This window comes from Electrophorus electricus, chromosome 12, assembly GCF_041902795.1.
Source record: "Electrophorus electricus isolate QZ-2024a chromosome 12, ASM4190279v1, whole genome shotgun sequence".
In the NCBI taxonomy this organism is placed as follows: Eukaryota; Metazoa; Chordata; class Actinopteri; order Gymnotiformes; family Gymnotidae; genus Electrophorus; species Electrophorus electricus.
In genome coordinates, this window is record NC_137508.1 from 19254230 (window position 1) to 19271364 (window position 17135).

Here is a 17135-nt window from a genome sequence, read left to right on the forward strand (position 1 = left end):
GTTCTTTACCTTTTTCACACTATGAAACAGCTTTGTATTCACCTTAAACACTGTTGCAGGGCAAGAGATCATGTTTAGACTAAAAGGGAATGCATTATAAGAAGAATCTTTACTTTGAAACTCTGTTCTTTACCTTTTTCACACAATGAAACAGCTTTGTATTCACCTTAAACACTGTTGCAGGGCAAGAGATCATGTTTAGACTAAAAGGGAATGCATTATAAGAAGAATCTTTACTTTGAAACTCTGTTCTTTACCTTTTACACACAATGAAACAGCTTTGTATTCACCTTAAACACTGTTGCAGGGCAAGAGATTATGTTTAGACTAAAAGGGAATGCATTATAAGAAGAATCTTTACTTTGAAACTCTGTTCTTTACCTTTTTCACACTATGAAACAGCTTTGTATTCACCTTAAACACTGTTGCAGGGCAAGAGATCATGTTTAGACTAAAAGGGAATGCATAATAAGAAGAATCTTTACTTTGAAACTCTGTTCTTTACCTTTTTCACACTATGAAACAGCTTTGTATTCACCTTAAACACTGTTTCAGGGCAAGAGATTGTGTTTTAGACTAAAAGGGAATGCATTATAAGAAGAATCTTTACTTTGAAACTCTGTTCTTTACCTTTTTCACACTATGAAACAGCTTTGTATTCACCTTAAACACTGTTTCAGGGCAAGAGATTGTGTTTTAGACTAAAAGGGAATGCATTATAAGAAGAATCTTTACTTTGAAACTCTGTTCTTTACCTTTTTCACACTATGAAACAGCTTTGTATTCACCTTAAACACTGTTGCAGGGCAATAGATCATGTTTAGACTAAAAGGGAATGCATTATAAGAAGAATCTTTACTTTGAAACTCTGTTCTTTACCTTTTTCACACTATGAAACAGCTTTGTATTCACCTTAAACACTGTTGCAGGGCAAGAGATCATGTTTAGACTAAAAGGGAATGCATTATAAGAAGAATCTTTACTTTGAAACTCTGTTCTTTACCTTTTTCACACTATGAAACAGCTTTGTATTCACCTTAAACACTGTTGCAGGGCAAGAGATCATGTTTAGACTAAAAGGGAATGCATTATAAGAAGAATCTTTACTTTGAAACTCTGTTCTTTACCTTTTTCACACTATGAAACAGCTTTGTATTCACCTTAAACACTGTTTCAGGGCAAGAGATTGTGTTTTAGACTAAAAGGGAATGCATTATAAGAAGAATCTTTACTTTGAAACTCTGTTCTTTACCTTTTTCACACTATGAAACAGCTTTGTATTCACCTTAAACACTGTTTCAGGGCAAGAGATTGTGTTTTAGACTAAAAGGGAATGCATTATAAGAAGAATCTTTACTTTGAAACTCTGTTCTTTACCTTTTTCACACTATGAAACAGCTTTGTATTCACCTTAAACACTGTTTCAGGGTAAGAGATTGTGTTTTAGACTAAAAGGGAATGCATTCTAAGAAGAATCTTTACTTTGAAACTCTGTTCTTTACCTTTTTCACACTATGAAACAGCTTTGTATTCACCTTAAACACTGTTTCAGAGCTAGACATCTTGTTTTTAACCAAACTGAATAACTTACAATATGTTAAGAAAACACATATTTCAAATGAAAAGAGTTTATAACAAGGGGACATCAAGTTATTTGTAATATGACCAATTAAAGTAATTGCAACTCTGTTTGAACACGTTTCACCACAACGAAACAGGGTTTCTATGCATTGTAATCGGCTTATACAGCGTTTCAGACCAAGAAATATTGTTTTTAACCAAACTGAACAACTTACAATATCCTAAGAAAACACATATTTCAAGTGAAAAGAGTTTATACAGGGGAGAAACAAGTTGTTTTAACATGGTTGTAATGTGACCCTTGAAAGTAATTGCAACTCTGTTTTTACACCTCTAACCACAAGGAGGCAACGTTTCCACGCATTATAATTGGCTTATACATAGTTTCAGAGCAAGAAATATTGTTTTTAACCAAACTGAACAACTTAAACACTGTTTCAGGGCAAGAGATTGTGTTTAGACTAAAAGGGAATGCATTATAAGAAGAATCTTTACTTTGAAACTCTGTTCTTTACCTTTTTCACACTATGAAACAGCTTTGTATTCACCTTAAACACTGTTGCAGGGCAAGAGATCATGTTTAGACTAAAAGGGAATGCATTATAAGAAGAATCTTTACTTTGAAACTCTGTTCTTTACCTTTTTCACACAATGAAACAGCTTTGTATTCACCTTAAACACTGTTGCAGGGCAAGAGATCATGTTTAGACTAAAAGGGAATGCATTATAAGAAGAATCTTTACTTTGAAACTCTGTTCTTTACCTTTTTCACACTATGAAACAGCTTTGTATTCACCTTAAACACTGTTTCAGGGCAAGAGATTGTGTTTTAGACTAAAAGGGAATGCATTATAAGAAGAATCTTTACTTTGAAACTCTGTTCTTTACCTTTTTCACACTATGAAACAGCTTTGTATTCACCTTAAACACTGTTTCAGGGCAAGAGATTGTGTTTTAGACTAAAAGGGAATGCATTATAAGAAGAATCTTTACTTTGAAACTCTGTTCTTTACCTTTTTCACACTATGAAACAGCTTTGTATTCACCTTAAACACTGTTGCAGGGCAAGAGATCATGTTTAGACTAAAAGGGAATGCATTATAAGAAGAATCTTTACTTTGAAACTCTGTTCTTTACCTTTTTCACACTATGAAACAGCTTTGTATTCACCTTAAACACTGTTTCAGGGCAAGAGATTGTGTTTTAGACTAAAAGGGAATGCATTATAAGAAGAATCTTTACTTTGAAACTCTGTTCTTTACCTTTTTCACACTATGAAACAGCTTTGTATTCACCTTAAACACTGTTTCAGGGCAAGAGATTGTGTTTTCGACTAAAAGGGAATGCATTATAAGAAGAATCTTTACTTTGAAACTCTGTTCTTTACCTTTTTCACACTATGAAACAGCTTTGTATTCACCTTAAACACTGTTTCAGGGTAAGAGATTGTGTTTTAGACTAAAAGGGAATGCATTCTAAGAAGAATCTTTACTTTGAAACTCTGTTCTTTACCTTTTTCACACTATGAAACAGCTTTGTATTCACCTTAAACACTGTTTCAGAGCTAGACATCTTGTTTTTAACCAAACTGAATAACTTACAATATGTTAAGAAAACACATATTTCAAATGAAAAGAGTTTATAACAAGGGGACATCAAGTTGTTTGTAATATGACCAATTAAAGTAATTGCAACTCTGTTTGAACACGTTTCACCACAACGAAACAGGGTTTCTATGCATTGTAATCGGCTTATACAGCGTTTCAGAGCAAGAAATATTGTTTTTAACCAAACTGAACAACTTACAATATCCTAAGAAAACACATATTTCAAGTGAAAAGAGTTTATACAGGGGAGAAACAAGTTGTTTTAACATGGTTCTAATGTGACCCTTGAAAGTAATTGCAACTCTGTTTTTACACCTCTAACCACAAGGAGGCAACGTTTCCACGCATTATAATTGGCTTATACATAGTTTCAGAGCAAGAAATATTGTTTTTAACCAAACTGAACAACTTAAACACTGTTTCAGGGCAAGAGATTGTGTTTAGACTAAAAGGGAATGCATTATAAGAAGAATCTTTACTTTGAAACTCTGTTCTTTACCTTTTTCACACTATGAAACAGCTTTGTATTCACCTTAAACACTGTTGCAGGGCAAGAGATCATGTTTAGACTAAAAGGGAATGCATTATAAGAAGAATCTTTACTTTGAAACTCTGTTCTTTACCTTTTTCACACTATGAAACAGCTTTGTATTCACCTTAAACACTGTTTCAGGGCAAGAGATTGTGTTTTAGACTAAAAGGGAATGCATTATAAGAAGAATCTTTACTTTGAAACTCTGTTCTTTACCTTTTTCACACAATGAAACAGCTTTGTATTCACCTTAAACACTGTTTCAGGGCAAGAGATCATGTTTAGACTAAAAGGGAATGCATTATAAGAAGAATCTTTACTTTGAAACTCTGTTCTTTACCTTTTTCACACTATTAAACAGCTTTGTATTCACCTTAAACACTGTTGCAGGGCAAGAGATCATGTTTAGACTAAAAGGGAATGCATTATAAGAAGAATCTTTACTTTGAAACTCTGTTCTTTACCTTTTTCACACTATGAAACAGCTTTGTATTCACCTTAAACACTGTTTCAGAGCTAGACATCTTGTTTTTAACCAAACTGAATAACTTACAATATGTTAAGAAAACACATATTTCAAATGAAAAGAGTTTATAACAAGGGGACATCAAGTTGTTTGTAATATGACCAATTAAAGTAATTGCAACTCTGTTTGAACACGTGTCACCACAACGAAACAGGGTTTCTATGCATTGTAATCGGCTTATACAGCGTTTCAGAGCAAGAAATATTGTTTTTAACCAAACTGAACAACTTACAATATCCTAAGAAAACACATATTTCAAGTGAAAAGAGTTTATACAGGGGAGAAACAAGTTGTTTTAACATGGTTCTAATGTGACCCTTGAAAGTAATTGCAACTCTGTTTTTACACCTCTAACCACAAGGAGGCAACGTTTCCACGCATTATAATTGGCTTATACATAGTTTCAGAGCAAGAAATATTGTTTTTAACCAAACTGAACAACTTAAACACTGTTTCAGGGCAAGAGATTGTGTTTTAGACTAAAAGGGAATGCATTATAAGAAGAATCTTTACTTTGAAACTCTGTTCTTTACCTTTTTCACACTATGAAACAGCTTTGTATTCACCTTAAACACTGTTTCAGGGCAAGAGATTGTGTTTTAGACTAAAAGGGAATGCATTATAAGAAGAATCTTTACTTTGAAACTCTGTTCTTTACCTTTTTCACACTATGAAACAGCTTTGTATTCACCTTAAACACTGTTGCAGGGCAAGAGATCATGTTTAGACTAAAAGGGAATGCATTATAAGAAGAATCTTTACTTTGAAACTCTGTTCTTTACCTTTTTCACACTATGAAACAGCTTTGTATTCACCTTAAACACTGTTGCAGGGCAAGAGATCATGTTTAGACTAAAAGGGAATGCATAATAAGAAGAATCTTTACTTTGAAACTCTGTTCTTTACCTTTTTCACACTATGAAACAGCTTTGTATTCACCTTAAACACTGTTTCAGGGCAAGAGATTGTGTTTTAGACTAAAAGGGAATGCATTATAAGAAGAATCTTTACTTTGAAACTCTGTTCTTTACCTTTTTCACACTATGAAACAGCTTTGTATTCACCTTAAACACTGTTTCAGGGCAAGAGATTGTGTTTTAGACTAAAAGGGAATGCATTATAAGAAGAATCTTTACTTTGAAACTCTGTTCTTTACCTTTTTCACACTATGAAACAGCTTTGTATTCACCTTAAACACTGTTGCAGGGCAATAGATCATGTTTAGACTAAAAGGGAATGCATTATAAGAAGAATCTTTACTTTGAAACTCTGTTCTTTACCTTTTTCACACTATGAAACAGCTTTGTATTCACCTTAAACACTGTTTCAAGGCAAGAGATTGTGTTTTAGACTAAAAGGGAATGCATTATAAGAAGAATCTTTACTTTGAAACTCTGTTCTTTACCTTTTTCACACAATGAAACAGCTTTGTATTCACCTTAAACACTGTTGCAGGGCAAGAGATCATGTTTAGACTAAAAGGGAATGCATTATAAGAAGAATCTTTACTTTGAAACTCTGTTCTTTACCTTTTTCACACTATGAAACAGCTTTGTATTCACCTTAAACACTGTTTCAGGGCAAGAGATTGTGTTTTAGACTAAAAGGGAATGCATTATAAGAAGAATCTTTACTTTGAAACTCTGTTCTTTACCTTTTTCACACTATGAAACAGCTTTGTATTCACCTTAAACACTGTTTCAGGGCAAGAGATTGTGTTTTAGACTAAAAGGGAATGCATTATAAGAAGAATCTTTACTTTGAAACTCTGTTCTTTACCTTTTTCACACTATGAAACAGCTTTGTATTCACCTTAAACACTGTTGCAGGGCAAGAGATCATGTTTAGACTAAAAGGGAATGCATTATAAGAAGAATCTTTACTTTGAAACTCTGTTCTTTACCTTTTTCACACAATGAAACAGCTTTGTATTCACCTTAAACACTGTTGCAGGGCAAGAGATCATGTTTAGACTAAAAGGGAATGCATTATAAGAAGAATCTTTACTTTGAAACTCTGTTCTTTACCTTTTTCACACAATGAAACAGCTTTGTATTCACCTTAAACACTGTTGCAGGGCAAGAGATCATGTTTAGTCTAAAAGGGAATGCATTATAAGAAGATTCTTTACTTTGATACGCTGTTCTTTACCTTTTTCACACTATGAAACAGCTTTGTATTCACCTTAAACACTGTTTCAGAGCTAGACATCTTGTTTTTAACCAAACTGAATAACTTACAATATGTTAAGAAAACACATATTTCAAATGAAAAGAGTTTATAACAAGGGGACATCAAGTTGTTTGTAATATGACCAATTAAAGTAATTGCAACTCTGTTTGAACACGTGTCACCACAACGAAACAGGGTTTCTATGCATTGTAATCGGCTTATACAGCGTTTCAGAGCAAGAAATATTGTTTTTAACCAAACTGAACAACTTACAATATCCTAAGAAAACACATATTTCAAGTGAAAAGAGTTTATACAGGGGAGAAACAATTTGTTTTAACATGGTTCTAATGTGACCCTTGAAAGTAATTGCAACTCTGTTTTTACACCTCTAACCACAAGGAGGCAACGTTTCCACGCATTATATTTGGCTTATACATAGTTTCAGAGCAAGAAATATTGTTTTTAACCAAATTGAATAACTTAAACACTGTTTCAGGGCAAGAGATTGTGTTTTAGACTAAAAGGGAATGCATTATAAGAAGAATCTTTACTTTGAAACTCTGTTCTTTACCTTTTTCACACTATGAAACAGCTTTGTATTCACCTTAAACACTGTTTCAGAGCTAGACATCTTGTTTTTAACCAAACTGAATAACTTACAATATGTTAAGAAAACACATATTTCAAATGAAAAGAGTTTATAACAAGGGGACATCAAGTTGTTTGTAATATGACCAATTAAAGTAATTGCAACTCTGTTTGAACACGTTTCACCACAACGAAACAGGGTTTCTATGCATTGTAATCGGCTTATACAGCGTTTCAGAGCAAGAAATATTGTTTTTAACCAAACTGAACAACTTACAATATCCTAAGAAAACACATATTTCAAGTGAAAAGAGTTTATACAGGGGAGAAACAAGTTGTTTTAACATGGTTCTAATGTGACCCTTGAAAGTAATTGCAACTCTGTTTTTACACCTCTAACCACAAGGAGGCAACGTTTCCACGCATTATAATTGGCTTATACATAGTTTCAGAGCAAGAAATATTGTTTTTAACCAAACTGAACAACTTAAACACTGTTTCAGGGCAAGAGATTGTGTTTTAGACTAAAAGGGAATGCATTATAAGAAGAATCTTTACTTTGAAACTCTGTTCTTTACCTTTTTCACACTATGAAACAGCTTTGTATTCACCTTAAACACTGTTTCAGGGCAAGAGATTGTGTTTTAGACTAAAAGGGAATGCATTATAAGAAGAATCTTTACTTTGAAACTCTGTTCTTTACCTTTTTCACACTATGAAACAGCTTTGTATTCACCTTAAACACTGTTGCAGGGCAAGAGATCATGTTTAGACTAAAAGGGAATGCATTATAAGAAGAATCTTTACTTTGAAACTCTGTTCTTTACCTTTTTCACACTATGAAACAGCTTTGTATTCACCTTAAACACTGTTTCAAGGCAAGAGATTGTGTTTTAGACTAAAAGGGAATGCATTATAAGAAGAATCTTTACTTTGAAACTCTGTTCTTTACCTTTTTCACACAATGAAACAGCTTTGTATTCACCTTAAACACTGTTGCAGGGCAAGAGATCATGTTTAGACTAAAAGGGAATGCATTATAAGAAGAATCTTTACTTTGAAACTCTGTTCTTTACCTTTTTCACACTATGAAACAGCTTTGTATTCACCTTAAACACTGTTTCAGGGCAAGAGATTGTGTTTTAGACTAAAAGGGAATGCATTATAAGAAGAATCTTTACTTTGAAACTCTGTTCTTTACCTTTTTCACACTATGAAACAGCTTTGTATTCACCTTAAACACTGTTTCAGGGCAAGAGATTGTGTTTTAGACTAAAAGGGAATGCATTATAAGAAGAATCTTTACTTTGAAACTCTGTTCTTTACCTTTTTCACACTATGAAACAGCTTTGTATTCACCTTAAACACTGTTGCAGGGCAAGAGATCATGTTTAGACTAAAAGGGAATGCATTATAAGAAGAATCTTTACTTTGAAACTCTGTTCTTTACCTTTTTCACACTATGAAACAGCTTTGTATTCACCTTAAACACTGTTGCAGGGCAAGAGATCATGTTTAGACTAAAAGGGAATGCATTATAAGAATAATCTTTACTTTGAAACTCTGTTCTTTACCTTTTTCACACAATGAAACAGCTTTGTATTCACCTTAAACACTGTTGCAGGGCAAGAGATCATGTTTAGACTAAAAGGGAATGCATTATAAGAAGAATCTTTACTTTGAAACTCTGTTCTTTACCTTTTTCACACTATGAAACAGCTTTGTATTCACCTTAAACACTGTTTCAGGGCAAGAGATTGTGTTTTAGACTAAAAGGGAATGCATTATAAGAAGAATCTTTACTTTGAAACTCTGTTCTTTACCTTTTTCACACTATGAAACAGCTTTGTATTCACCTTAAACACTGTTTCAGGGCAAGAGATTGTGTTTTAGACTAAAAGGGAATGCATTATAAGAAGAATCTTTACTTTGAAACTCTGTTCTTTACCTTTTTCACACTATGAAACAGCTTTGTATTCACCTTAAACACTGTTGCAGGGCAAGAGATCATGTTTAGACTAAAAGGGAATGCATTATAAGAAGAATCTTTACTTTGAAACTCTGTTCTTTACCTTTTTCACACTATGAAACAGCTTTGTATTCACCTTAAACACTGTTGCAGGGCAAGAGATCATGTTTAGACTAAAAGGGAATGCATTATAAGAAGAATCTTTACTTTGAAACTCTGTTCTTTACCTTTGTCACACTATGAAACAGCTTTCTATTCACCTTAAACACTGTTTCTGGGCAAGAGATTGTGTTTTAGACTAAAAGGGAATGCATTATAAGAAGAATCTTTACTTTGAAACTCTGTTCTTTACCTTTTTCACACTATGAAACAGCTTTGTATTCACCTTAAACACTGTTGCAGGGCAAGAGATCATGTTTAGATTAAAAGGGAATGCATTCTAAGAAGAATCTTTACTTTGAAACTCTGTTCTTTACCTTTTTCACACTATGAAACAGCTTTGTATTCACCTTAAACACTGTTTCAGAGCTAGACATCTTGTTTTTAACCAAACTGAATAACTTACAATATGTTAAGAAAACACATATTTCAAATGAAAAGAGTTTATAACAAGGGGACATCAAGTTGTTTGTAATATGACCAATTAAAGTAATTGCAACTCTGTTTGAACACGTTTCACCACAACGAAACAGGGTTTCTATGCATTGTAATCGGCTTATACAGCGTTTCAGAGCAAGAAATATTGTTTTTAACCAAACTGAACAACTTACAATATCCTAAGAAAACACATATTTCAAGTGAAAAGAGTTTATACAGGGGAGAAACAAGTTGTTTTAACATGGTTCTAATGTGACCCTTGAAAGTAATTGCAACTCTGTTTTTACACCTCTAACCACAAGGAGGCAACGTTTCCACGCATTATAATTGGCTTATACATAGTTTCAGAGCAAGAAATATTGTTTTTAACCAAACTGAACAACTTAAACACTGTTTCAGGGCAAGAGATTGTGTTTTAGACTAAAAGGGAATGCATTATAAGAAGAATCTTTACTTTGAAACTCTGTTCTTTACCTTTTTCACACTATGAAACAGCTTTGTATTCACCTTAAACACTGTTTCAGGGCAAGAGATTGTGTTTTAGACTAAAAGGGAATGCATTATAAGAAGAATCTTTACTTTGAAACTCTGTTCTTTACCTTTTTCACACTATGAAACAGCTTTGTATTCACCTTAAACACTGTTGCAGGGCAAGAGATCATGTTTAGACTAAAAGGGAATGCATTATAAGAAGAATCTTTACTTTGAAACTCTGTTCTTTACCTTTTTCACACAATGAAACAGCTTTGTATTCACCTTAAACACTGTTGCAGGGCAAGAGATTATGTTTAGACTAAAAGGGAATGCATTATAAGAAGAATCTTTACTTTGAAACTCTGTTCTTTACCTTTTTCACACTATGAAACAGCTTTGTATTCACCTTAAACACTGTTGCAGGGCAAGAGATCATGTTTAGACTAAAAGGGAATGCATTATAAGAAGAATCTTTACTTTGAAACTCTGTTCTTTACCTTTTTCACACTATGAAACAGCTTTGTATTCACCTTAAACACTGTTTCAGGGCAAGAGATTGTGTTTTAGACTAAAAGGGAATGCATTATAAGAAGAATCTTTACTTTGAAACTCTGTTCTTTACCTTTTTCACACTATGAAACAGCTTTGTATTCACCTTAAACACTGTTTCAGTGCAAGAGATTGTGTTTTAGACTAAAAGGGAATGCATTATAAGAAGAATCTTTACTTTGAAACTCTGTTCTTTACCTTTTTCACACTATGAAACAGCTTTGTATTCACCTTAAACACTGTTGCAGGGCAAGAGATCATGTTTAGACTAAAAGGGAATGCATTATAAGAAGAATCTTTACTTTGAAACTCTGTTCTTTACCTTTTTCACACTATGAAACAGCTTTGTATTCACCTTAAACACTGTTTCAAGGCAAGAGATTGTGTTTTAGACTAAAAGGGAATGCATTATAAGAAGAATCTTTACTTTGAAACTCTGTTCTTTACCTTTTTCACACAATGAAACAGCTTTGTATTCACCTTAAACACTGTTGCAGGGCAAGAGATCATGTTTAGACTAAAAGGGAATGCATTATAAGAAGAATCTTTACTTTGAAACTCTGTTCTTTACCTTTTTCACACTATGAAACAGCTTTGTATTCACCTTAAACACTGTTTCAGGGCAAGAGATTGTGTTTTAGACTAAAAGGGAATGCATTATAAGAAGAATCTTTACTTTGAAACTCTGTTCTTTACCTTTTTCACACTATGAAACAGCTTTGTATTCACCTTAAACACTGTTTCAGGGCAAGAGATTGTGTTTTAGACTAAAAGGGAATGCATTATAAGAAGAATCTTTACTTTGAAACTCTGTTCTTTACCTTTTTCACACTATGAAACAGCTTTGTATTCACCTTAAACACTGTTGCAGGGCAAGAGATCATGTTTAGACTAAAAGGGAATGCATTATAAGAAGAATCTTTACTTTGAAACTCTGTTCTTTACCTTTTTCACACTATGAAACAGCTTTGTATTCACCTTAAACACTGTTGCAGGGCAAGAGATCATGTTTAGACTAAAAGGGAATGCATTATAAGAAGAATCTTTACTTTGAAACTCTGTTCTTTACCTTTTTCACACAATGAAACAGCTTTGTATTCACCTTAAACACTGTTGCAGGGCAAGAGATCATGTTTAGACTAAAAGGGAATGCATTATAAGAAGAATCTTTACTTTGAAACTCTGTTCTTTACCTTTTTCACACAATGAAACAGCTTTGTATTCACCTTAAACACTGTTGCAGGGCAAGAGATCATGTTTAGTCTAAAAGGGAATGCATTATAAGAAGATTCTTTACTTTGATACGCTGTTCTTTACCTTTTTCACACTATGAAACAGCTTTGTATTCACCTTAAACACTGTTTCAGGGCAAGAGATTGTGTTTTAGACTAAAAGGGAATGCATTATAAGAAGAATCTTTACTTTGAAACTCTGTTCTTTACCTTTTTCACACTATGAAACAGCTTTGTATTCACCTTAAACACTGTTTCAGAGCTAGACATCTTGTTTTTAACCAAACTGAATAACTTACAATATGTTAAGAAAACACATATTTCAAATGAAAAGAGTTTATAACAAGGGGACATCAAGTTGTTTGTAATATGACCAATTAAAGTAATTGCAACTCTGTTTGAACACGTGTCACCACAACGAAACAGGGTTTCTATGCATTGTAATCGGCTTATACAGCGTTTCAGAGCAAGAAATATTGTTTTTAACCAAACTGAACAACTTACAATATCCTAAGAAAACACATATTTCAAGTGAAAAGAGTTTATACAGGGGAGAAACAATTTGTTTTAACATGGTTCTAATGTGACCCTTGAAAGTAATTGCAACTCTGTTTTTACACCTCTAACCACAAGGAGGCAACGTTTCCACGCATTATATTTGGCTTATACATAGTTTCAGAGCAAGAAATATTGTTTTTAACCAAATTGAATAACTTAAACACTGTTTCAGGGCAAGAGATTGTGTTTTAGACTAAAAGGGAATGCATTATAAGAAGAATCTTTACTTTGAAACTCTGTTCTTTACCTTTGTCACACTATGAAACAGCTTTGTATTCACCTTAAACACTGTTTCTGGGCAAGAGATTGTGTTTTAGACTAAAAGGGAATGCATTATAAGAAGAATCTTTACTTTGAAACTCTGTTCTTTACCTTTTTCACACTATGAAACAGCTTTGTATTCACCTTAAACACTGTTGCAGGGCAAGAGATCATGTTTAGACTAAAAGGGAATGCATTATAAGAAGAATCTTTACTTTGAAACTCTGTTCTTTACCTTTTTCACACTATGAAACAGCTTTGTATTCACCTTAAACACTGTTTCAGAGCTAGACATCTTGTTTTTAACCAAACTGAATAACTTACAATATGTTAAGAAAACACATATTTCAAATGAAAAGAGTTTATAACAAGGGGACATCAAGTTGTTTGTAATATGACCAATTAAAGTAATTGCAACTCTGTTTGAACACATGTCACCACAACGAAACAGGGTTTCTATGCATTGTAATCGGCTTATACAGCGTTTCAGAGCAAGAAATATTGTTTTTAACCAAACTGAACAACTTACAATATCCTAAGAAAACACATATTTCAAGTGAAAAGAGTTTATACAGGGGAGAAACAATTTGTTTTAACATGGTTCTAATGTGACCCTTGAAAGTAATTGCAACTCTGTTTTTACACCTCTAACCACAAGGAGGCAACGTTTCCACGCATTATATTTGGCTTATACATAGTTTCAGAGCAAGAAATATTGTTTTTAACCAAATTGAATAACTTAAACACTGTTTCAGGGCAAGAGATTGTGTTTTAGACTAAAAGGGAATGCATTATAAGAAGAATCTTTACTTTGAAACTCTGTTCTTTACCTTTGTCACACTATGAAACAGCTTTGTATTCACCTTAAACACTGTTGCAGGGCAAGAGATCATGTTTAGACTAAAAGGGAATGCATTATAAGAAGAATCTTTACTTTGAAACTCTGTTCTTTACCTTTTTCACACTATGAAACAGCTTTGTATTCACCTTAAACACTGTTTCAGGGCAAGAGATTGTGTTTTAGACTAAAAGGGAATGCATTATAAGAAGAATCTTTACTTTGAAACTCTGTTCTTTACCTTTTTCACACTATGAAACAGCTTTGTATTCACCTTAAACACTGTTTCAGGGCAAGAGATTGTGTTTTAGACTAAAAGGGAATGCATTATAAGAAGAATCTTTACTTTGAAACTCTGTTCTTTACCTTTTTCACACTATGAAACAGCTTTGTATTCACCTTAAACACTGTTGCAGGGCAAGAGATCATGTTTAGACTAAAAGGGAATGCATTATAAGAAGAATCTTTACTTTGAAACTCTGTTCTTTACCTTTTTCACACTATGAAACAGCTTTGTATTCACCTTAAACACTGTTGCAGGGCAAGAGATCATGTTTAGACTAAAAGGGAATGCATTATAAGAAGAATCTTTACTTTGAAACTCTGTTCTTTACCTTTTTCACACTATGAAACAGCTTTGTATTCACTTTAAACACTGTTTCAAGGCAAGAGATTGTGTTTTAGACTAAAAGGGAATGCATTATAAGAAGAATCTTTACTTTGAAACTCTGTTCTTTACCTTTTTCACACAATGAAACAGCTTTGTATTCACCTTAAACACTGTTGCAGGGCAAGAGATCATGTTTAGACTAAAAGGGAATGCATTATAAGAAGAATCTTTACTTTGAAACTCTGTTCTTTACCTTTTTCACACTATGAAACAGCTTTGTATTCACCTTAAACACTGTTGCAGGGCAAGAGATCATGTTTAGACTAAAAGGGAATGCATTATAAGAAGAATCTTTACTTTGAAACTCTGTTCTTTACCTTTTTCACACTATGAAACAGCTTTGTATTCACCTTAAACACTTTTGCAGGGCAAGAGATCATGTTTAGACTAAAAGGGAATGCATTATAAGAAGAATCTTTACTTTGAAACTCTGTTCTTTACCTTTTTCACACAATGAAACAGCTTTGTATTCACCTTAAACACTGTTGCAGGGCAAGAGATCATGTTTAGACTAAAAGGGAATGCATTATAAGAAGAATCTTTACTTTGAAACTCTGTTCTTTACCTTTTTCACACAATGAAACAGCTTTGTATTCACCTTAAACACTGTTGCAGGGCAAGAGATCATGTTTAGTCTAAAAGGGAATGCATTATAAGAAGATTCTTTACTTTGATACGCTGTTCTTTACCTTTTTCACACTATGAAACAGCTTTGTATTCACCTTAAACACTGTTTCAGAGCTAGACATCTTGTTTTTAACCAAACTGAATAACTTACAATATGTTAAGAAAACACATATTTCAAATGAAAAGAGTTTATAACAAGGGGACATCAAGTTGTTTGTAATATGACCAATTAAAGTAATTGCAACTCTGTTTGAACACGTGTCACCACAACGAAACAGGGTTTCTATGCATTGTAATCGGCTTATACAGCGTTTCAGAGCAAGAAATATTGTTTTTAACCAAACTGAACAACTTACAATATCCTAAGAAAACACATATTTCAAGTGAAAAGAGTTTATACAGGGGAGAAACAATTTGTTTTAACATGGTTCTAATTTGACCCTTGAAAGTAATTGCAACTCTGTTTTTACACCTCTAACCACAAGGAGGCAACGTTTCCACGCATTATATTTGGCTTATACATAGTTTCAGAGCAAGAAATATTGTTTTTAACCAAATTGAATAACTTAAACACTGTTTCAGGGCAAGAGATTGTGTTTTAGACTAAAAGGGAATGCATTATAAGAAGAATCTTTACTTTGAAACTCTGTTCTTTACCTTTTTCACACTATGAAACAGCTTTGTATTCACCTTAAACACTGTTTCAGAGCTAGACATCTTGTTTTTAACCAAACTGAATAACTTACAATATGTTAAGAAAACACATATTTCAAATGAAAAGAGTTTATAACAAGGGGACATCAAGTTGTTTGTAATATGACCAATTAAAGTAATTGCAACTCTGTTTGAACACGTTTCACCACAACGAAACAGGGTTTCTATGCATTGTAATCGGCTTATACAGCGTTTCAGAGCAAGAAATATTGTTTTTAACCAAACTGAACAACTTACAATATCCTAAGAAAACACATATTTCAAGTGAAAAGAGTTTATACAGGGGAGAAACAAGTTGTTTTAACATGGTTCTAATGTGACCCTTGAAAGTAATTGCAACTCTGTTTTTACACCTCTAACCACAAGGAGGCAACGTTTCCACGCATTATAATTGGCTTATACATAGTTTCAGAGCAAGAAATATTGTTTTTAACCAAACTGAACAACTTAAACACTGTTTCAGGGCAAGAGATTGTGTTTTAGACTAAAAGGGAATGCATTATAAGAAGAATCTTTACTTTGAAACTCTGTTCTTTACCTTTTTCACACTATGAAACAGCTTTGTATTCACCTTAAACACTGTTTCAGGGCAAGAGATTGCGTTTTAGACTAAAAGGGAATGCATTATAAGAAGAATCTTTACTTTGAAACTCTGTTCTTTACCTTTTTCACACTATGAAACAGCTTTGTATACACCTTAAACACTGTTGCAGGGCAAGAGATCATGTTTAGACTAAAAGGGAATGCATTATAAGAAGAATCTTTACTTTGAAACTCTGTTCTTTACCTTTTTCACACAATGAAACAGCTTTGTATTCACCTTAAACACTGTTGCAGGGCAAGAGATTATGTTTAGACTAAAAGGGAATGCATTATAAGAAGAATCTTTACTTTGAAACTCTGTTCTTTACCTTTTTCACACTATGAAACAGCTTTGTATTCACCTTAAACACTGTTGCAGGGCAAGAGATCATGTTTAGACTAAAAGGGAATGCATTATAAGAAGAATCTTTACTTTGAAACTCTGTTCTTTACCTTTTTCACACTATGAAACAGCTTTGTATTCACCTTAAACACTGTTTCAGGGCAAGAGATTGTGTTTTAGACTAAAAGGGAATGCATTATAAGAAGAATCTTTACTTTGAAACTCTGTTCTTTACCTTTTTCACACTATGAAACAGCTTTGTATTCACCTTAAACACTGTTTCAGGGCAAGAGATTGTGTTTTAGACTAAAAGGGAATCCATTATAAGAAGAATCTTTACTTTGAAACTCTGTTCTTTACCTTTTTCACACTATGAAACAGCTTTGTATTCACCTTAAACACTGTTGCAGGGCAAGAGATCATGTTTAGACTAAAAGGGAATGCATTATAAGAAGAATCTTTCCTTTGAAACTCTGTTCTTTACCTTTTTCACACTATGAAACAGCTTTGTATTCACCTTAAACACTGTTTCAAGGCAAGAGATTGTGTTTTAGACTAAAAGGGAATGCATTATAAGAAGAATCTTTACTTTGAAACTCTGTTCTTTACCTTTTTCACACAATGAAACAGCTTTGTATTCACCTTAAACACTGTTGCAGGGCAAGAGATCATGTTTAGACTAAAAGGGAATGCATTATAAGAAGAATCTTTA